This window comes from Chrysoperla carnea, chromosome 2 (genome assembly GCF_905475395.1).
Source record: "Chrysoperla carnea chromosome 2, inChrCarn1.1, whole genome shotgun sequence".
Taxonomy (NCBI): Eukaryota; Metazoa; Arthropoda; class Insecta; order Neuroptera; family Chrysopidae; genus Chrysoperla; species Chrysoperla carnea.
Window position 1 is genome coordinate 69963199 of NC_058338.1, and position 23969 is coordinate 69987167.

Consider the following 23969-nt stretch of genomic DNA (forward strand, 5'->3'; position numbering starts at 1 on the left):
ATTCTGTTAGGATATAGCATTTATATTTTTGATGGATAGAAAAAGAATGTTTATAAACTTCGGCTTCGAACCAAAGATTTCGTTACTTATATTTCTGTTTTATCTTTCCTTTTTCAAATAATTAAATTTGTTCTTATAAAGTCTTGTATTTACATCAAATCGGAAACTGAGTCAAAATCCAGCAATAAAACCGCTTTTGATTAAAATATATAAACACGTATAAAGAATGTTTTAGAAAAGCCTTGAAGAAAAAAGGTAATAAATTATCTTAATTCTAAAAAAATCTTATTAAGCATTTTATACGTGCTTTATAAGTGGTAATCATTAGGGAAAATAACTATGTGTCTTTTATGAATACATCAAATTTAAAAAAACATCCTGTATATGATATATCAATCAATTAATAATAGTCAGATTAAATATTAATAAAAATATTTCACAATATAATTTTTTTTTTTTGTAGTTATTTACCGACAAAGTTTATATCGAAAATTAAACACATCATACTTCATTGATCAAGTCACGTTCGATATTTCACGCTTCACTGTGTATACTTTAGAAGACAAGTGTTTGTATAGACTTCTGTATTATATACGGAACCTGTAGATTTAGAGAATTTATAATCCCTTTAATTTCTGCTATAATAATAGCGCTAAAAATTAGATTATATTTTTAATCCTTGAATTAAAAAAAATTTGATTGATGAATTTTTTTTTCTTGTTTATTATTTTCAAGTTTTTTAAAAACTGTGATTTTGAATTGAAATTATATAAAAAAGGATTTTGCTTAGATTAAAATTAGTATTGTAAGCGAAAACGAAACCGATATATACCTTTGTAAAATTTGTCCGACGGAATATTTAACATAATGCCACGCGGCTTGGCTTTAAAGGCTTAAAAACACTGTACGATCGTTATAATATGCTTTCTATTAGATAAGGATTAAATTAACAAATCAACCTTACAAATAGCAAGGCTAATCTTGAATCAATAATTTAATATACGCTAATTTTGATTTTGTGTTAATAATGCCAGAATACAATAATATCATCAATAAATATTACAAAACAAAGTAGCTTCCCATGTCTGTCATTTTGCTTTATGTATGCTTATATCTTTAAGACTATACAACGAATTTTGATGCGATTTTTTCTAATAGAATGAGTGATTCAAATGGAAGGTTTTTAAGTATAACATATGTACAATATAGTAGAGAAACACTAATAATTTAAAGGTTGAACGAAATTTTGGACAAAAGGAGAGTAAGTGACGGCATATGAAGTGAATGATATTGCACAATAATCTTTGTATTTAGAATTAGAAGATACTTAGCAAAGCGGGTAGTTCACACCTAGTATATAATATAAAATCTAACGATAGTTTATAAGGTGTGTTCACACAAAAAGATCTAAAGAAGGTGAAATTCAAAACAAGCAAATATTTTTGCGTCAGGTGTAAAAAATTAATATGTTAATTATGAAAACGACCCAGAAAGGAGGCAATAATCTTTAAAAGATTTTATTTCCCTTAAAATAAGAATCCGATTTAACCGCAGCAATAAAATTCATCAGAATATATTAATTTTATATTTTTTATAGTTGTTAAAATTTACATGTGATTCAAGCAATGACGTTAATTCAATCAAATATTCGAATTTTCCAGTTTTTTGATTAGAAGAAATTATTTTCTTTATAAAAAGTGTTTTAACTGTGTTATTTTCGTTCAAATAATTTTTCTGACTTCCGTTTATTCTAGTTTAAGACACAATACATATTTAACGCACATGTAATATTAATTGCATAAACTGACTGAAAAATAAAATAAATACGGACGAAAATGTCATGTAGAGTTACTAAATTTGGAAATGTCACGATTACATCAATTTTTATGCTCTCGGAATCTATAAAAAGTGGATTACTCTATAAAACTTGAGCATATCATTTCCAAATAAATAACACAAATGATATATATAACAATTACACAACAATAATATATGAAATAAACATAAACACAAACCCAGCATTTCCGAGTGCTGTCCTAATCGCAGCTGGATTACACCAGGAAGCTGATAATAATGCCGGCGCCCATGGATGTATTAATAATGGGGACCATGCTAACAGTGGCGCAGCGGCCGCTACTGATACAGGGGGCATGTTTAAAGGGATACGATGATCCCCTTTTCGCCCCTGTGTTGAAGATTTTCCTTCGGCCACGATTATACTGTTTATATCAAAATTTCACTTTAAATTAATCTTTTTTTCAAACACCGCACAGAATAGTTATACACAGAAACACTAAGCACAGATAAAAAAAAAAGTAAAAATTTTCTCAAAATAAAAATTACTTAAATTCACATATAAATCAGTCCAAGTGGCTTATCTAAGGTTGATGATTAAAAACTTGAAATAGAATTAAGTAAGTGTGCTCTCAAAGCATGATTTAAATAAACTAAAGTGTTATAATGTTGTAAGGCTTTTGAAATATTCTTCAAAAACTCTCGTCAATTGTGTGAGGGGTAATGTTATTCAAGAACAACCCCTCTTGAATAATATGATGTTATTTTGTATTTGCACCCTCGAACATTGCCAGAGCATAAGCATACATAGTATAAACTCTTATAAAAGAGTTTCGTTGTAACCAATCCGGTGGTAGTTTTAACAAGGAGGAGTTAATATTTAAACCAATGGTAGAACGCTGGATAACACCTTTCTATTGATCTTGAAGAACTTCAATACACTCTAGAATGTGAGTGGAACTACTTTTGAACAACATAGGTAAAACGCTTATTATATTGAATTGAAAGTGGCGGATCTTCAAACATTACATATATACCAGAAAAAAACGTATAACAAAGCATTATTAAAAGTTTATGGATCTCATTATTAGCTTGTATTCAGTATTATCATTATTATCGTCAACGATTTATACTTCTAAATGGGATACGAGTTTTCTGGCTCACATATTTTGTGTTTGAATATGTGTATGTGGGTGTGTATGTGCCTTTTTTTAATTTTCTTTTGTTTTTCCTTCGGTTCTAAAAAAAGTTTTCCTATTTATAACTTTAGTTTAACAATAAATTAGCTTCTCTTACAAAAATTAAAATTCTCCTTAATTTCTAGAAAAATTTTGTGTTGTATAGAAGCGTTTAAATTACAATGTAGCCATCATCAGCAGAATTTGTCAAATCGTAATTTTTTGGCAGATATTTTATTGACTGTTCCCAAATAAGTATCGAGTAAAACATATTTCCCGCCTCTTCCACCAAATATATTTTCTTAATGTATCTATTTTAGCGCTTCTGATCATATTTGCATAAAGTTTGATTTATTATTTTTTCCTATTAATAACTTTAGTTTTGCAATAAATAAACTTTTCTCTTTTAATATTTCAAATCCGTCTCATTTTCTAGAAAATTATTGTGTAGTATAGAAAAGTTTAAAATACAATATAATCACAATCAGCAGAAATTGTTTAATGGTATTTTTTTGGCAGATATTTTGTGAGCTGTTTCCAAATAAGTATCGGGTAAAACATATTCCCCGCCTATTCCCCCAAATTAATTTTGTCAATGTATCTATTTACGCGATTCTGATCATATTTGCATAAGTTTTGTTTTATAACTTAAGAGCATAGATTGCGTAGAATACGTCTTAAACTATAATAAACAGAATAACTTGATTAGTTTATTAAAATTTAATCAGCAACTTTTACTGATTCGAAAATTTGATTCAATGAACGTCATTCTTAGAAACAGATACAAATTTTTAGAATACTTAATAGAAAATATAAAATATATCGCCAATTTTCAAATATTATTCTTATGAGTTATGATATTAGTGCAAATTTACAGATGAAAACTCAGTGCAAATGGATGAACAATCAACAAGCCCAATTTTTCTACCCTTAGAAACGAAATTAAAAGGAGTTTTCAAACTTATATGGTTTAAAATATACCCCATCTTATAAAAAAATGTCGAAATCGGACTACTCAGTAAAAGGTTATGCGTAGTCATATATAAAAAAATGCGGGTTGATTTGAAAATCTTCTTCTTTTTCCGTCGGTTCAAAATACAAAAATATCTCACTTTCGTTTCATTATTAATTTTGTATTAAATTATTTTTCTTTTATAAAACATCCACGACGCACAAAAATCTTGAAAAAAACATTACTTTCAGAAGTTTATGTTAATTTAATTAATTCTGGTTTCCTGTTCTGGTTTGAATACAGAATCATCAATTTGTACTTTTCGCAAATACATTAACATTTTCTAGTAGTGTGTAAAGCCAGAAAATGTGCACTTGTTTTTTCATATACGAAAAATTTTTTAATAGATTCGGGATATCAATCGAATATTATCTCTTTTTCGTATATGAAAAAACAAGTTCGAAAATTTTAATTTCAATCTATTTGTATTAAAAATTTTTTAAATTTAAATATGTTTTTCTGGTTTCCCGCCGCTTCCACCAAATTTATTTTGTTAATGTACCCATTATTTTCTTCTTATCATAATTTTAAGAGTAGTGAATTTTTGTGGATTACTTAAATTTTATAACCAATATATCCGGCGATTATTGGTCGACAAATTGCTACTGCTAAAATTCTGACAGAAGAAGAGTAAATAATTAGATATCATGAAATCTTAATAGACATTGTTTATTAATTTATGAGTAAATCAGAATGTGATTAATTTCTCGTATAAGTATATCATTTTTTACTCTTATAACAACGTATCCGAATTTCTCAACTTCCTTGCTTACATGCAGAATATAAGTGGGCTCATATGTACTGCATATCTTGTTATAAATGTGTATTAATTTTCTAACGTTTAAGACGCTTAGAAATAAAAGCAGTAAATTAATTACAAAATCTTTTGTTATTTAAACACATATTTAACCGTTAAAAAATTATGAAAATTTGTAAAATTTGAAAACAAATTTATATACTTAAGTGCTTTGAATCGAATCATTTAGAATACACTAGAATTTGTAGTGTTTGATCAAAATATGTTGATCAAATAACCATTTCTGCTAATATGATTTTGGAAATTCCCATTTATTTAACGATTATGGCTCTAAATCTAAAGTAAATTCTGTAATTGATTCAAAGTATTTTTTATCGATTTTATACCTGTTGCCAGCACACAAAGTATTTTAAGTTCTATTGAAATGAACTTAAATAAATGAAGCTATTATCCGATTTAATCTGTATAATAACCCACCCACATCATAAAATTAGAAGAGAGTTAAATATTGTAATAATTATATAGGCGTAAGATATCCATAGTTTGGCAAAAAATATTTTGGGAAAAACCCAAGCCCTTAATTATATTGTTATTGCGTAAACAGTTAAAATATATAGTATTTGATACACTGAATTTATAGTAAAGAATTCGGTTACTTAAACCAAAATATACTTAATTTTAAATGCATTTGTGAAAGATGATTATCTCAAGACTATTGTCACTGTACTTTTTGTTATTCGTGAGTTTTCATGATCTGTTATGAAATTAATTAGAACATTTGTTGATCATTTTAATTAAACCAATAAAAAAATCATTTTTTGACATAAGATGAATATATATCGGTCGGCGAGCATATCGTCACGGTAATTCAAAAAGATGGTTAGATAATTAAATCGTTTTATCCCATTTTACATTCCTCAAGAAAGTAGCATGGTAGTTAAAATCGAACCCGTTTCGAAGAAAATTGTGAATGGCTGAAAATAATTTTTTAAAGGATTATTTTGTGCGCTGCTCATGCATTTTTATTTCATTTTGCTGCCCGAGATGAAGATGAAAAGATACGATCATTTTTAAGCATGTAATTTGAATTGAACATGGAAATTTCGATTTTCGTGAACTTTTTCTTGCTTTGAACAGAGGGATAAGATCATAAAAGTTTTCTGCAAAGGTTGTAGTTAGAACACATACGCACAATTTTCTGCCAACTAAATGCCATTTAAAGTGTTGGGGGCCAGATATGGTCTCTTTTACCCATTTTACCGTTCCGTTTTTTTCAAGTATGAGGTTACCTCTAAATATAAAATAAAACCCCTGTCCCCTACTATTTAGAAAACTAAGCAGGGTTTTGAGTAATTTATAATTTTATACTTTTCTTGCTAAATTTTCTTAAATCTAGCTTGTTTCGTTGGCTGATGAACTTGGTTCATTTTTTTAAAAAAACAGCACAAATAAATCAAGTTCTTCTTGCCATAATTTGTAAAATTTCGAATGAAATTTCTCCGAGATATATCCTTGAAGTTCGGTTTTCGGTGACATGTCAAACTACATCTTCAAATGTCAATAGGTCCAATTTTTCACCATTTTCTTAAGGGATAGGTGTCCCTTTCAAAAAGTCGAGAAAATGACAAAAAGTTTTTTATTTCGGAATTCGAGGAAACTACTAGGTATACATCTACTACTACGCATATAGGGTAATTTGTACACAAAAGACACAAAAAACGGTTTAATATATTTAATGAAATGGTGAGTAGAACTTTTATTTCGAAGTGATTCTGGAAATGGATCGAAATTTTTGAAATTGATCATTCAAAATATTTGACTTTGTTTGTAGGAAAAAGAAATTGCTTCGATCATTCAATTTAGATCCTGACGAGAAGAGGAGAGTCGGATTCGATTAAATAATCTTGATGGAATTGTGTTGGGTTAACTTTTATGTATAAACCTTTAAAATTTTTTTCTGTATTTTTAAAATCAATCTACGGTTGAATTATTCCAAGAACTTAAATTGATTTTAAATTTACACGGTAAGAAATGCATGGTGTTTACTACAATGCTGATATAGTATAGAGACCTGTACGTACGGTTTGCATAAGTAATATTACAGTATGTTAGCATAAGTAATATTAGAGTCTTGAATAGGGCTATCCTCCAGAAGTATTGTGAGTATCACCAACCAGTATGGGCCTGGTGCCATTGACTCATCCACCATAACTCTTGTTATGTAATGCGATAAGGTTTGCAATAAGGCGTTCACATCGACACTGACATAGGGAAATCCACAAAAATTTCTAGCCGTGTACGAAGGCACCTAAACCAAAGTTATCATAAATAATGTTATATCCTGTCTAATATATGCTTTAATATGCTTTAATTTTTATTCCATCAATTTAACGGTTATTTTTACAAATTCAGTTCGTCTACAGCCAACCCCATTTCTTCAATTTAAGTAAGTAAAGGTATCGTAAAGAACATGTCAAATATAAAGTATTCACCATATTTTGTTCTGTTCGAAGATTATATGGATTGTAAATGCGACATTTCAATTATTATTCTTGATACAAAAACATCCATAAAATATCATAGATTATTATTTATAGGTATAACAAAAAAAGATAGACTATGATTTTATATATAAAAAATTTATCGTCTGTCTTATACTATTCTAAAATAATTTCCACGGGCCTCACATGACCTCTATGTATCGGCTTGAATAATCCTTCGCTTAAATATCGTTTCGGGAAAAAAACATCAAAGTTTCGTCAGTTAAAGAATGACACCTAGATATAACAACATCGGCTATAACGATATATCTGTTATAACCTTATAACGACTAATATTCATTGAAAGTATAAGCCCACATACAATGACCAATGCATTTACAAATATACTTTTGTTTCATGAACTTTTTTTTCGAGTGAATGTATTTCGATACCAAAAAAATGCAAAAGATAACAAGGAAATTTTTTTTTTCGATTCTATATACGGTTTAAGAGAAATTAACTATTAAAGTCAATGTAAATGGTAAAACATTTTTAAACGCATTTATTGACTAAAAACATTTATTACGACTTCTTCATATACCACCATGTAAAAAGAGCTGTTTTTAATAATTAATCTATCGTAAACCGTACAGAGAATCCACTTGAAATTTATACAAAAGGCCTACTAAATACTCATTAATTGACACACAAAATTTCAGTATTTTGGTAACACGTTCGCTTTGGCATCGAAACACCTTGAATAAGACAATATCATAATACGATTTTGAACCTTATAAACTTTATTTGGAGCCTTATGAACTTTATTCTGGATCTTATCATCGCATACATCAATTATAGGGACCAATTGTCATTGGAATAAGTCAGCAATAAAGTTCAACATGTGTGCTTTCACTTTAATATAAAAATATACTTTTTGATTATAGCGACTGTCGGTTATAACCACCAAAATTGTTGGTCCCTCAATGTTTCTATAACCAATTTTGAAAAAAAGAAATGCATTTTTCGATAAATTACATAGAAAAGTGACTTTTTTTTAATATTCTACAAGACAAAATCAAGGAAATAAAACGCACTCGACTTTGATCGTGTTTTTATACCATGTATAGAAATATATCTAGGTATACTAAGTTTGGTCCCAAGCTTGTAACGCTCGAAAATATAAATGCTACCAACAAATTTTTGGGATAGGTGTTCAAAAAGTCACCCAAAGACTCCATTTCCTGTTGCCCATTTGTCCATCTGCCTGCCTGTCTGTTATCACGATATCTCAAAAAAGAAAAGAGATACTAAGCTGAAATTGATATAGTGTTCAGGACGTAAAAAGTGAGACCGAGCTCGTAAATGAGCAACATAGGTCAATTGGGTCTCGTGTCCATAAAACACATCTTGTACAATTTGATCATTAACATGACTGTTTACCTGTGAGGGCGCAAATAATTACAAAACTTTGGTGATAAGTTTTCCAAATTTGCAAGTAGCTTCAACTAGTTATCTTTTGAAACATTTTCGAAAAACAAACAAAAATTTTAGAAAACAATTTTGAAAATTGTTTTCATTTTTTAAACTCTTGTAATTTTTATTAAAAAAAATGCATGCACTGACATTCCACCTTTTCCATAGATGTTATTTCAACAATTACCTCAGTCAATTGCTTGTTTTCACTTTTTTTACTATGGGTTACAAGTTTTCACAATTTCACCGCTCAATAACATCTGATTTAATACGTTCTTATCTGATTAATTAATAAAAATGCGTTAATACTAGAAACTTAGGTTTATGTATTTTTACTTCGAAATGTACAACGTTACATTTATATAGATGTAGAAATACACACACACACACACAGACATGTATATATTTAAAAGCTTTAAAGCTCTCTTCCATACATTATTAGATAGGTAGTTGTTCGCTTTTAGCTTTGACCATAATACAATGAATGTTTATATATGTTATATATGTCATACTATAACTACATACCATATATTCGGTAAACATTGCATGTTATATATGATGTCACAGTCTAAACGTGACATAGCTCTTAGCTCGCTCATTGGTTGAAAGTGCTTTACAAGTATAAATACTGATGTTTTCTATTGTAATATGCTTGAAAGAGTACTCAGATAAATCAAGAATAGAAGTTAAAAAAAAAAATAATACACGTATTTGTGTATTTGTTGTTGTAGTCACTGATTACAAGCTTGTAACTTGTAGGATATTTTATATTACACTTATACATACACGCATATATACAGGATGTAATAAGAATTAATAACAGAGATCACCCATTTCATTATACTTAACTTTGCATCCATTCATCCTTTAATTATTCATATATAAGGACTATGATGAATATAATATTTTAATAAAAATTTATAGAAACTTCCGACTTAAATCAGATCTGTTCGATTCGTTTCTGACATCGTAGCTATTAAACGGATGAACCGATTTTAATTTTTCTTTGTTTGAAAGGTAATTTGATCTAGAGTGTTTCAAGAAAATGTTCTCACCCGTTAGAAGATTATTATATATTTCCTAGTTTTTGAACTGAACCCCCAATTCGCACTTGAAACATGGCTAAGAAAACTTTCGATAAAATTACATTAAAAAAAAAACGAGGGGTGTCGTGGGACCCCCGGTAGAAACAACCGGGTTCCTTTCATACAAATAACTGCATTAGCAATTAAATATAAATATTAGTTTTGTGGTGCGCTACCTTGCAGGTAAAGTGCAATCTTGTAAATGGTTTTTGTTATTTTTTCTCTCGAAAAGTTACAAAAATCTACAACAGTTACAGATCAATCTATTTACCGTTAACGTGAATTATAATTCGAATCAAAGCTATGTGATTAACAGGCTAGAGCATGAAACGTTTGATACTGACAAATCAAAAAATACTTGGGCATACACACGAAAACGACTTTGCAGTAAAACGAGCACTTGTGAAAGTCAAGAAAAATTTTTTAGAGATCCCAACCTAACTAAAGAGACTCTTCATCAAATTTCAATTTAATCATTCCTTAAGAAAACGAAAGCTATTGAAACATATGCTCGTATTCTGTAACTATTTAACAGCGACTTTCGATAACTTGATCGGTAAAGGCTTAGTCACAATACTAATGCTTTTATGATATTTCTGGCATGTGGTTAGCTAAAATTAGAGATAACGATGAGTGTCGTTATGGAATTCCACAACAGAAAGAATTGAGACTGATTTATACATACATTAAGTTTTGAGAAAACGCGAGTTATAGGAGCTTTTGAAATGTGCCACTTATTTTTACATCCTGTATAATTATCCACATATCGTGTATAAAAAAAATTCTGTCTATATGTATATTTATTTCCTTTTTTAATGGGGTCACAACTCACAACGTAATAGATTTTAATGTCATGTATAAAAAGCTTTTATTTTAATAATGATTTTATGGCAATCGTATTATTATTATTATTATTATTCTGAGGTAATTTAGATTTCTTGATGGTTTTCATGTCTTTTTATATTTATTTTAGGATATCGAACGTCCTGTTCAGTTTACAAGTTTTTATTTCAATGTACTTGGATCTAGACAGTTTAGATGACACTTTCCAATCAAATTTTTGACCAATTATAATTAAGGTAGTGCAAGCGCTAAGACAAGTTTAGGCTTGTGGTTGAAATTATTTGTTCCTTTTTTATTATTTTCAACTCTGATGATTAATTTTGTAATAACTTCATAAATGTAGACAAAAAATTCGAATAAAAAAACATTTTTTTGATACGAAATTCGATACGTATCATACGATTTGTTACGAAAAAACAATTTTGGGTAAAACTTTTTAGTTCGTTTTTGCCTAAACTGTACGGCTTGCGGAATAAAATCTGACCTTTTTAATCAATAACAACTTTCAATTTGAAGTGTTCATTTATGTATTACCAGTTATGGAAGCGAGTAAGCATTTCATTGAGCCTGAAATCCTAGGTCAAATTTAAGGCCTGCGTAAGATGTGCCACTATACACCCAATATTTTTTGCTTGAAGCATTTTTATCAATTAACTTTTTTTTTCAAGTTTCAAGCATTTGTCAACTAAAAAAGCAGTCAGTATATAAACCATAAACTTATATTAATAAAGTAGTTATGATTTCCATGGAAACAGCTTGAAATAAAACTCATGCACGGTGCCAATACCAGCACTTAGCTATTATATCTCTGAACTATTATAAAGATGAATAGAATTATTTAATTTTTATTATTGTTTGTATGTTTTTTTAAATAATTATAAAAATATTCAAAAGCTTCGTGCTGCCAACACCTTTTATTTCATTTACAATAATTCATCAAATGAATATCCCCACCCATTATTAACTATATGCACAGAGTAACTTCCATGTTAAAGTTGGAATTCGTAAGTAACGAAAGTTTAAGACGGTTCTATTCACATTTTTCAATAGCGTGAAATCTTTATTTGATTTGCGTGAAACCTTATAATTTTAAATGGATAGACTTCTCTTAAATATTAATTGGTGTAAAAAAATATTTATAAAGACAAGCGGTTTTCCAGATAAGAATGCTTAAAGTTACAATTGAATTTCAAGCACTGCGATTTTACCCTTTACCTACTCTATCGAGTTGAAATTTGGATATGTTATAGGTACTCATATTCTACCTGCCCCGGTCTATTTTTCGAAAATCCTGATAATTTTCACAATTTTCATTGTTCGCACATAGGTACTTTTTCATATTCCACTATACCTGGGTGTGAACAATGAAAATTGGGAAAATTAACAGGATTTTCGAAAAATAAAAGTAACCAGGGCAGGTAGAATATGAGCGACTATAACATATCAAATCGATAAAGTAAAGGGTATAATCGTAGTGCTTGAAATTCAAATGTAAATTTAACCATTTTTATCTGGAAAACCGCTTTTCTTTACAAAATTTTTGTTTCCGCTAATGAATATTTAAGAGCAGTCAAATAATGATTTCACGAAATTGAAAAATTTTTAAATTATAATCTGATAATCATCAAAAAAACAAATCAGACTTCCATATAAACATAATTGAGAATTATCTCGTTTAATGAAGATGATTGAGAATTATTTCGTTAAATGAAAAATCGATTGTAAAATGTAAAACACACCATATTTTGTTAATCTTTTCATTATATTTTTTAATATCCAGAAGTTTACTTGTAATCCTCGAATCAATTATCCATTTTTTCTTTTACATTAAATGTCTTTATCGGCGCTATAAGTGGTAATAACTTAGCAAGGGTAATTGTACACTTTACTCTGATCCATTATCCTTATCATATGTTTGTTATTAAATATTAATAGTTGGTAGTAATACATTTATAAAAGGGATTTATGTATAAAAATTTTGGAAATTCCCAAATTTAGGGCAATATATTTAGTTGTAGGTATGCCTGTATACCTGTGTTAATTTTTTTTGGTCAGGTAAAAATAAATTTTTATATTCTTCACACTTGTGTTTTTAAAAAAAAAAATGTGGGAAAATACAGAAATTTTAATAAATAGTAGTAAATTTTAATTTTACTTAAGTAGGATTATCTTAATAGATTTTATTAAACAAAATTATTTGTTGGAATTTCAAAATTTGGTTATTTTTGGTACACCGTTAGAAAAATTGAAAATTTGACGGTATATCTATATGAGTGTATTATCTCCTCGTTTCGAGAAAAAATCCTTTAAAAAGTCCTGACTTTATTGTAAATACAATAACGTTATGTAATTCCAAATTTATTTGGCGCAATGTGTGCTAAATTTCCATTTTCTTTAAACGGCTGTTTAGATAATATTCACAAAAAAACCATTTTTTCTATTTCAACAATTTCAACAATCTGTGCCTAGAAAAGGACGCTATCCCGGATAAGGATCTAGAGAAATTGTCAATGCCAGACTCATCACGAATTGACATCGAAAACTCACACTTCTCTCAAGTACGAAATTCTTAATGTGAACATTTTATCATAACAGGCCAGAAATGCTTGTTCTGATAAATTACTTAAATTTCAAAAATAATTATTAGATGTCATGTCTAATCACCTATACGTTAATAAAATTCAACCTTAAACTAATCCTTTAAGTAAACATAAAGCTTTCTAAACAATACATATGTAAAAAAATTTTTTAAAAGTTCGATAAGTAAATGATAATAATTATTGACGTAATAAATTATGCTCAATTTTTGCGTCATATTTTTATGCATTATATGCAATTTCATGACTCAACATTTACAAATTTATCTAATTATGATTCATTTTAATGTTTATTATTAAAAATTATTAAAATATAATGTTAATTTAAAAAAGAAGGTATTGATATAAACAGGAAATTAATTGTAAAAACGGGGTGTAATCTAGAAAAAAATGTTATGTTATCGTAAATTTTATATATTTTGATAATGAATTTTTGATGGAGAAAATTATATTTTTCTCTTCGATGTTAAAAATAATTCTTGGAAGCCATTTTATATCATTAATATGTTTGAATAATTATATAAATAATCGCAAGATATTGATATGAATTTCGTGAAATTATACGTATAACCAAAAATCGTATATGTTAAGAAAACGGGACTTGTACGACTAAATAAACGGATTAAATTGTGTCAAAAATATGTACAACTATATTAACTTGTATAATATCTAGAAAGTTTTCGCCCTACACATGAATCCCTCCTGTTTCTTTGCAACCCATATTTTGATGGATTTAATGTCTCCAAAAATACCTCTTATGATTTAACGATCGATTGAACCAAAAGCTCAATTTTGGCATGGAAATGAAACAACCAATTTCAACGTGGAAAAATTACAGTTTTTGTCTTTTTAAAATTGTTCCTTGATTTAAGAAAGTTGCAAGGTTTATGTCTGAGAACATTAAATTTAAAAAAAATGCATTGCGTAGACTTTGAGAGAAGAAAGTTAAACAAAGGCGATGATGTCCAATTCGAAAACTTCGATTCTTATACGTTTTAGACTCGAACTATCGTCACAATCTACATTTTGCTTGTATTACCAGTTTATCTTTATTCAAACTCAAATTGGCACGATGAATTTGGATAGTATAGTAATATAATATTTTGTCCAGAAACGAGAAATGACCTTATTTAGAAAATTTGGTACATCTTTTAAACTTTTTAAGATAAAATAAAAATTGAACTTAGTGTTATATTAGAGAGCGTTTACTACGATCGACTTCTTTTTCCTTGGGAGTAAAAAAATTGGAGTTTAATAAACTAGTTTGATGCGAACTCATTCAAATTTAGAATATTTAAAAATATTGATTTCAAATTAATTTGTAGGTAGGTATAAATATGAAGTGTTTAGGGATCAAATAATGAGTGGATTGGCTACTTCAAACTAAAGAGTTATCCACTTTGTCTAACAGTCATAGATCACTAAACAAATTTATAATTACGATGTTGATGATACTCTATTTAAAATCGAATTTATCTAATTCTATCTAATATCCATTTCTAATTATGATATCTCATTGTAATACAGATTTATTTTTATTAATCACTCCCATAAGACAAATTATATTTACCCACCACATCCACAAAAAATATCAACAGATGCAGTTTTTGTCAAAAAAGTACCTACTTTTTATTTTATCTTCTTTAAAAATAGCTACATTTGACACAACTCTGACAATTTGAATTTCGGAATGAACAGTCATTGGTAGATTAATGAAATTTGTTACGTTTTTTGGTCTCAAATTCAATCATAACTGTACAACCCACGAATTGTAATTACCTAATTCAGAAAAATTTTGAGGAATTTCCTCAAAAAAGGGCTCCTATATGGCCAAATGATATTGTATTTTGATCGCTTGATCTTCTAGAATAAAGTATAATAGCTCAAATCGTAAATTTCAAAGAAAAAAAATAAACATCCTTTTTACTTTGATGCAATTTTGTCAGATTCTCTATTAGAGTTTTATAATTTTATAACGGACTAAAAAAAAGCGAGGAGGTTCTCAATTCGACTGTATTTTTTTTTTTTAATGAATGCGCACATTGAATTATGTTTACAACAAAACTCGAGAAATTTTTTTTAGCCCTTGTTCAATCTTCGCGTCTACTTTGTTTACTTCTAGGCTTTATGTATCACTATATATTAAAATTTGTATGGAAATTCAAGGAATGACTAAAGGTCAAATTTTTCATTTTCGTCATTTTCCTGTCGAAATAAGATGCTGGAATTCGTTGCATCTGTAATTTTTGTATGCCTTATAATTCAAAATGTTCATGTACAAATTCAAAATGATTTGAACATTATTGAATCTTTTAAATGAATATTATGAGTCAAACCTGGGTGACTCAGACCTGGGTAGTGAGAAAACTGTACAAGTGAAATTAATTGCTAGATTTCGTTATTTTAACTCCCTAAAACCTTTCTAATGAGAAAATGGACCTACTATAAGAGAAAGTCGTTTTTCCCTCTTTTTCCTCGCACACAACTATAATTGAAACTATTACTTGCTTGTACATCTATAAGAAACAGTCGTGCGTATTTAACACGCCATTTTTAGCCTATTTTTCAATTTTGTGGTACTAACTAACTTTGTTTTTGCCTAAAACTACAAGTGAGAAAAATCACTCCTGAATCTGAATAAGCGAGAAACTGTTTAAGCGAAAAATTTCCATGAGCGAAAAATCGCAGTCATTTGAACGTTCCACTGTAAATATATACAAATATAATGAAAATATAAATACATTTTTGATCCCCGACTAAAAAGAAGGGTGTAGCTTCCAAACGGATGAACCGACTTTGTTTTTTGTTAGTTTGGTAGGTAATTTGATGGAGAATTTTCTAAGCTATGTTTCAAGTGCTAGTTTACCCGATACAGAGGAGTAGATTTTCTTTAATTACTTTTCAAACAAAAAAACATCAAAATCGGTTCATCCGTTTAGAAACTACGATGCCACAAACGAATCAATCAGACATGATTTTATTTCGAATGTTTTAAAAAATTTTTACTTTAATATTATTGATAAATATAAAGCTTATTGCTCCATTTTCATACACCAAAAAAAAAAAAAATAATAAATAAATAAAACCTATTTAAAATATTATTACAAATTAATAAATGGTATTAACAATTTTTTACAAATAACAGTAATTTGTACAAAATTAAAAATGGATCGATTTGCATTGATCAATTATTAAATCTTCTTATGTACAGAGTTAAACGTTTTACATTAATAAGTTACAAACTTTTTTTGGTCAGTAAGTAAGTACAGTTTTAATAGTTTAATCGTCCATGTTAAAAAATTAACACGCACCAAAGTTAAATTTGACGAATTTAGTTTTGAAAAAAAAAATTAAAAAGAGGATGATCTTATTACTTCCGAAAGACTTTTAAACATTATTATAATACGGATCTTTGACCAAAAAAAACTTTTGTTATACAAAGTTATATTTATACTACACCTAAATAACCATATAACGTCCAAAAAGAATTCACTGACCTCATATCTTAAATCTTCACACCTGTGCAGGTAGAAAAAATAAAATGAAATAAAAAGTAATATTGATTTGAGGAAAAGAGAAAGATAATCAAAGCTATATGGGCAGACAGCTTGGCGACATACAGTCTACAAGAATTTAAAGGATTTCTTACTACGATATTTATCTATATATCAATGTGATCGGTAACCTAAATTTGTAATACAAATAAAGGATTTTATACCTTAGTTAATATCCGTTTTCCTATGGTCTAAGTGTGTCCCACCCAAGGACAGCCACTCTAACCTAATCTGACCTAACCTAATATCCGTTTTTGTCTAAATAATTTAGGAAACCTTCATTTTCACGTATCTTACACGTAAACACCCGTTTAAAATTCCGAATCATTTTTTCTAAAGAATACTTCTAAACAGAAGAAAGGAAGCTCTGCTGAATGTTTTCACGATTCCTCAAGACAATTGATCCATATTGATCCTACGACTTCCGACCAACACGATTCAATTGCCCTCGGCTCAACGGTCACGCCACTGTTTTCATAATTGACAATGAATTCTAAGAAGGTTTGGATGGTATGCTTCCAATAAAGGCATAAAATAACTCAAGTTGATTTCTCATTCGATTTTTTTAAGTTAAGATTTTATCATTTTAAACAATAAAAGTTCATTTTGTTAAAAGTTGGAGTAACTTTCAAACAGACGGACTGATTCCAACACTTTTCTATTTCATAAAAATCTGAACAACATTATAGAGATTATTGTCTCTTAAGAATTTGAATCCTGCTTGGTCGTAAAAATGTAAAATACTTTAAAATGCCCTATTTCCCCAAAAGTGCTTCTATAGTAATTTGTAATTTCCATCGTAAAAACATTTTTTGTTTAACGTCAGAGGGATTTTAAATATTTCATTCACATCGAAAAAATTAGAAATTTTAATTAAAAAGTCTTTAGAAGTCAAAAATTGGCAACCAAGAAGATTTTGGAAACTTGTCAATTGATTTTTAGACTGTATGCGTTAATTGCACTCTTGATAAAACATGTTAGTTTGAGAATATAAAAGAAATCGATGTAAATTTACAAGTGGGTCCTTCAAAATAATTTCATTTAAAATAATATTTACAAAAAAATAAAAATATTTTTATCCATTATAATAAAGCATCCGGTCTAGTGTCAATATAATAAACTTTTTTATTAATTTCTATTTTTTTTTTTTTTTGTTATACAGGATTCAATCCAGTCAAAAGTCATAAAGATAGATTGTGTGTAAGATCCTTTAACAAATTTTGAGTAAAAATTTATTGAATGGACGTTAAATAGTTACACAAAATTCACACACACTTTAAAAATGTTGTAGTTTAAAAATTGATCTTTTGATGAATCATCCCACATCCGTTTCTTTTGTGTTGAAGCTATAATAACTTCAAATTCCGTATCATTATACAGTTCGGTAATGTCTGAAATCACTTGTAGTAAACTATGACGTGAATCTTTTCTTTGACACTCAACCTGTTTCTTAGGGTGATCAAATACAGGGTGGCAAACGACCATGCATTTCAATGCAGTGACACACTAGAGAATTTGAGAAAGACGGAACTTTTTGTTTCGATATTCGAATAAATGATACATTAATTTACTACATTACTACTACGCGTTATATAGTCTGTGGGACAGCACTCTTTTTGTTAAATGATGAACAGATACGTACCTTCGTGAGTGGTTTCCTTTTGGCGAGTCTACTAGACTTTTTCTCTACGACTTTTTTCGAAAATGCTGCATTTTCAAATAAGCGTGATAATGTCATTTTTAAGCTATAGATCTGCAAAAAACGCTGCAGGAAATTTGTGTTTGTGACACTTGATTACATAAATAATTTATTAATAAAATATTTCGTCCGGCAAAAATACTGCACCGATGAACCATTTATTTGCAACCCTAAAATTTGATGACCGAACGCAAAAATTTGCCGGAACGGATTCTTCTTTTCAATTGTATTTTAGGTGACTTAATTCGAAGAATATTTAAAGTAAAATTTATTTGTTATTTTATTAAGAATTACTTCCTAACTATAACTTGATCACTCTCTATTATCAGTTTTGAAATTACAAACACAAGTAAATTTTTAGGCCATTTGGGTCAGATGTCTAATAGTAATAGTAATAACTTTTACTTACATAACTTTTTATAAAAACATTCCATTTCATTTGAGATATATTCAGCTGTGGAAATTAAAGTGGTACACCCTGTATGATATATGAATAGCTAGAGGCAGATCCAAGCACTGAAGCTAGTGAACTCTATGAGCGAGATCGCAAAAGCGGGCTGGATTTTCTTTCTTTGACTGACAAATTTTGCTTAAATAAGTAGCAAAGAACCATCTTTGTTATATAATCACATTGAAATCAATCAATTTGTTCAAAAATCACAGACTGTTAATCGCATTAAGCTTATCCAAGTCATTTTTGCCGAAAATCATAAAGTAACTCTTATTTATATTTTATAAAATAACTCGGAAAAGCCGACAATATCCTAAAAACTATGAGAAACTAGGAGTATAAAGCTGCACCATGCTTCATTCAAAATGTGTATAAAGCTCTAGGTAAATACTGGAACAAAATCAGAGCTGTATCAGTAAGATTTCGATAAACCCATCGCACCTATAATTTTGTAATTGGTGTATAATTAGCAATGATAAATGGTAATTAAAGGGTAGGTAAAACAGTGAGTGGTAGTAAATATTCGTATCCAAAAATCAAATTGATTGAATGAAATTATTGAGCTCGAACAGATGTTTTTGATTGATGTTACTTTCAATAATTTTAAATACACTCAAAATATTTTCATATCAATCTAATAAAATAAACCATATTAGGTACTATACTGTAAATAGAATTATTATATGTACATTATGTTTACTGAAAAATCAGTCAGACTGTATAGGTATACGATAATAATTCCATAAAAAAATCATCGTAGTTGAAATTACCAGCCTTTGAAGATGAAGTTTAAAATTTAACTTGATTTAGAACTCCAAATTCTTGAAACCTATTAGAGCTAGGTTAATTTTGATCACAAATTTGAAAAAGATGAGCCAAATTTTGTAGGATGACATATTTGGTTTATCAAAATTGGATAAAATTGGAATGTGATAGAGCAACATTAAATATTTTGATAACGTCATAAAGTTAAAAAGTTGGATTTTTTTGATAACACGGCCAAATTTGATTCGATCTTATTTGAATTTTTTTGAAATCCACTAATTTTGTGCCATTTTTTTCATCTGTTATGTCGGTTTTGCGCTAGCTATCACTTGAGTGCATAATTCTGGGACCAGGAATCCAAATTCTTGAAAGATTATTAGATTTAGGTTAATTTTGATCACAAATTGGAAAAGTATGACCCTTTAGCCTGTTTACATACTTGGTTTATCAAAATTGCCAAAATGGTAATTTTTGATACATTTTAATGAATTTTAAAAATATGTTATGCTCGGAAACGTAGAGAGAAATCCATACTTTAATTTAAGGTAAAATGACACGATTATGGCTTCTCTCCCCAATTTTGCCTTTACTCTTATGTTAAATACTATCAGTATACGAATTTTCATCAAAATCGTTAGAGCCGATCCCGATATATATAATGCGCAACCTAAATACTTGGCAACGGCGCTATGTACCCCCATTACGGCCCTGTTGGGGAACTTGTATCAAATGCCTTCAATAAACCAAAAACAATCAAAGGAGAGAATCATAGGAGCTAACTCCCGCGGTTGGATGATGAAATGTAGGTAATAATCATATTTTGCAAAAAAGTGAGTTTTGTTTAATCAAGACGAAGTGCCCGGTGGTACATTCAAATTAGTTTCTGCTGGACACTATTAGCCAAATTCAACCCCTTTGGATTATTATTCCTTTAAAACTTAATGGCTTTAGTTAATGGCTTCCAATATATTACGAAGATAGATGGTGTTCACTGGCAGGGGATCGAAGGTATTGCATATCCCTGTGTAAAGTGCATCAAGTTTTTTATTTTTATTATAAAGTTAAAAGGACATTATGTTGAGAATTTTAGACATTTTTCTCAATTTGTTGTGTAATCTTTATCATAGATACTTCCGAGACTATTATTGTTGAAATGGACTCTTTACTAATGAAACAGGCTCACTCATAGATTCCACATATAGGTATTACAGTTTCTCAATTTTTATATCCACATAAAAAAAAAGCAGCCAAAAGCAAGGCAGTTTTTACAGTGAGCATTATGTATTGAAGTAAATGAAATCATAAATGAACAAGGCAGGGCGTGCGATCGCAACAATCTGTCTAATTATTAAATAAGGGTTAACAACATATAAAACTCATCCCTTGATAGATCTATTAAACACGCTAAATATATCAAACCTCTAAGCTACATATAACCATTACCATCCCTTCACAATTATTTGGATAGTTTAACACGCAATCAAACTATACTAAACCATCTGAATATTGTTATTATGAATAATAAATTCTAAATAAACCTTACCACATGGAAATGGATAAAACCAAGTTAACACGATTTCAGAAATTTTATCATGCGTTTTACATCCTAACGACTTACAAGTTGCAAATTTTGAAAAAAAATTTAGTTTCATAGAAAATATTCAATACCAAAATTAGTCGCATCAATGCATGTTTTTACTCGGAAGTCTTCAATAACAGCTCCAATTTTGATGATTTTTTTTAAAAATTATATTTTTTTTTTTTTCTGAGAGAAGAAAAGGCAATGTCTCGACTGATATGTGAACGTCATGATGCCATAAGCATAAAAATAATTTTACTCTACCGCATGTAAATTTTATCCTATTTTAACAAACTTGGTATGTAATTCTACAAAACTTGAATCATATTTCTCAAATTTTATGTTGTACTTTGCATACTGCATCATTTTTTCAAATTTTTTTCTTAACTTTTGTGTATTGTTTTAAATTTGGTCATAAAAATTAATTGATTTGGCTCTATCATACATAATTTGATCCAATTTTTCACTAAATATGTAAATATACTAAATTTGAATTTTTTGTTATATTTTGCATAGCGGTTTTTTTTTTGCATCTTTGACTAAATAATCCAAAAAATTATTTTTTTATAGTTTATGAATTCATTAAATATTTAAAAAATTGTTTTGCTTTACCACACATCAATTTTATTCGATTTTAATAAACCAAGTACGAATTTTTTTTCAAATTTTTTGTGCTGTTTCAAATTTGGCTAAATAATTCCAAAATCGATTTTTTTTACTTGGTGGCGTCATCAGAACTTAAAAACTTGCTAGACTACACGTAATTTTTCTCCAATTTTAATAAACCAAATATAATTTTACTAAATTTAGATGATAAATTTTTTTATTTTTGATTTAAATATTGTGGCTCTGAATTTAATAAACAAAAACAATTGGTTCGTTTAAATTAAGCACTAGAATTTGATACACCATAGTAACCACTAACTAAGTTTGGATAGATTGAAATAATAAACAAGAGAAGATGATAATGTATTGTGAAGTAGCGGCGGGCGGAGAGCGAAGAGCTGACATGACGGACGGTGCTAAGTACTAACGATGGTATACACGTAAATTATTACGATGGTACTTAATGGTATTGACTTGTGCAGATGTTTTGAAGTATTAAATATTCAGCTGCACAATACACCCCCCAATATTTCATATTTCACCTGTACTTAAACGGGTAAAATCAAAATTCATATGTACCCATCTATACCTAAAAAAATTAAGTACTGCGATTAGGTCAGCCACCATCTGGTGAAATTTAACACATCGTAAGGTTTGTTCGATTTGTGACCACGTTAATTTGAACAGAATATCTTGTTGAAAGAAATCTCAATATTAGACGTTTTCAATAAATTTAAGAAGCCGGAGTATATTTTTATTAATCATCCACAAAAGATCAAAACAATTGAAAACAAACAATTGACTGAGTTAATTGTTGAAATATCATGTATAGACAGTGTTGATGACTCAATCGTTTGTTTTTTAACGTCACGTAAATAATCACATTTTTTACATTTAAACTTTTGTTCTATCACTACCGGGTTACAAGATGGGTCCTACGGAAGACCCAATTGACCTATGTTGCTCATTTACGAACTCGACCTCACTTTTTACGTCCTTAGCACGCTATAAAAATTTGATATATTATTTCGTTTCTGAGTTATCGTGTTTACGGACAGACAACCGGAGGTAGTCCAATTAGGTGATTCTATGAACACCTATACCAAAATTTTTTTCGTAGCATCAATATTTTCAAGCGTTACAAACTTCGGACTAAACTTAATATACTATGTATATTTCATTTGCTGTTAAGAGAACCACGTTTCTCAAGTTTTAGGCCCAAATTATTACACCATTAGCTTAAAATTTATGAAAGTCCGTTTTCCTTATTGTTCTAATAAATATATCATTTTCACAATTTAAAATTGCACAATTTATTTAACTTTCGGGGAATTTTTCGCATAAAATAATCATAGTTTTATAATAGTTTTCCTAATAATTCTAAGTTATTTATTATAATCCTTCAATATAACAAAATATTTACATAATCTTAACAAAACTAATCCATCATATTGCGAAATAATGACAATTATTAATGAGTAATAACCGAATTTATAATCTAATATAGTTAAGCCGAACTGATCGCTTAGCGAGCGTTCGCTTTTCCTCTGTCCATCTCAAGTGCCATCTTGTAACTTCAATATACAAAAATTTTATTTAAAAAATCGCTTATTATTTTGAAAACCATTGATATTATAGACTAAGCCCTTCTTAAATTAAATTTCCAATTTGCATATATGCATTATATATGAAGTGGTGCAGACCGTCACCAAATTAACAACGAGTAACATACACAATAAGAGTAATTACGATTAGATAATCCGTACTGATGATGACTACTTGGTAGTCAAAATACATACTTATAAAAAACAAAAATTTGTCTAGGAAATTGGGGCAGAATTCAAAATATCCTAGAGTTCTCATTTATTATCTTTGATATTAATATTCATATAAACTCTTAAATATTTCAATTTCATTTACAATAAATATCATGGACACTTTTTATTTTTTCCAACATGTGAATTGCTGATCAGTGCTTTTATAATAGTGATTCTATAGATGAGCTTTTAATGACATGTTATAAGACCAAATCAATTGAACCTTTAGGTTTTGCAACAAAATTTTCAATTCCGACGGCCGCTGAACTTCAATTTAAT

The 23969-nt window shown here is 28.7% G+C and overlaps 1 protein-coding gene across 2 annotated transcripts in view; it reads right to left on the reverse strand.

Moving 5' to 3' along the window:
• Positions 1–23969, reverse strand: part of LOC123291953 (homeobox protein Nkx-2.2a-like) — a 40827-nt gene that overhangs the window by 16101 nt on the left and 757 nt on the right. The window lies entirely within an intron of this gene.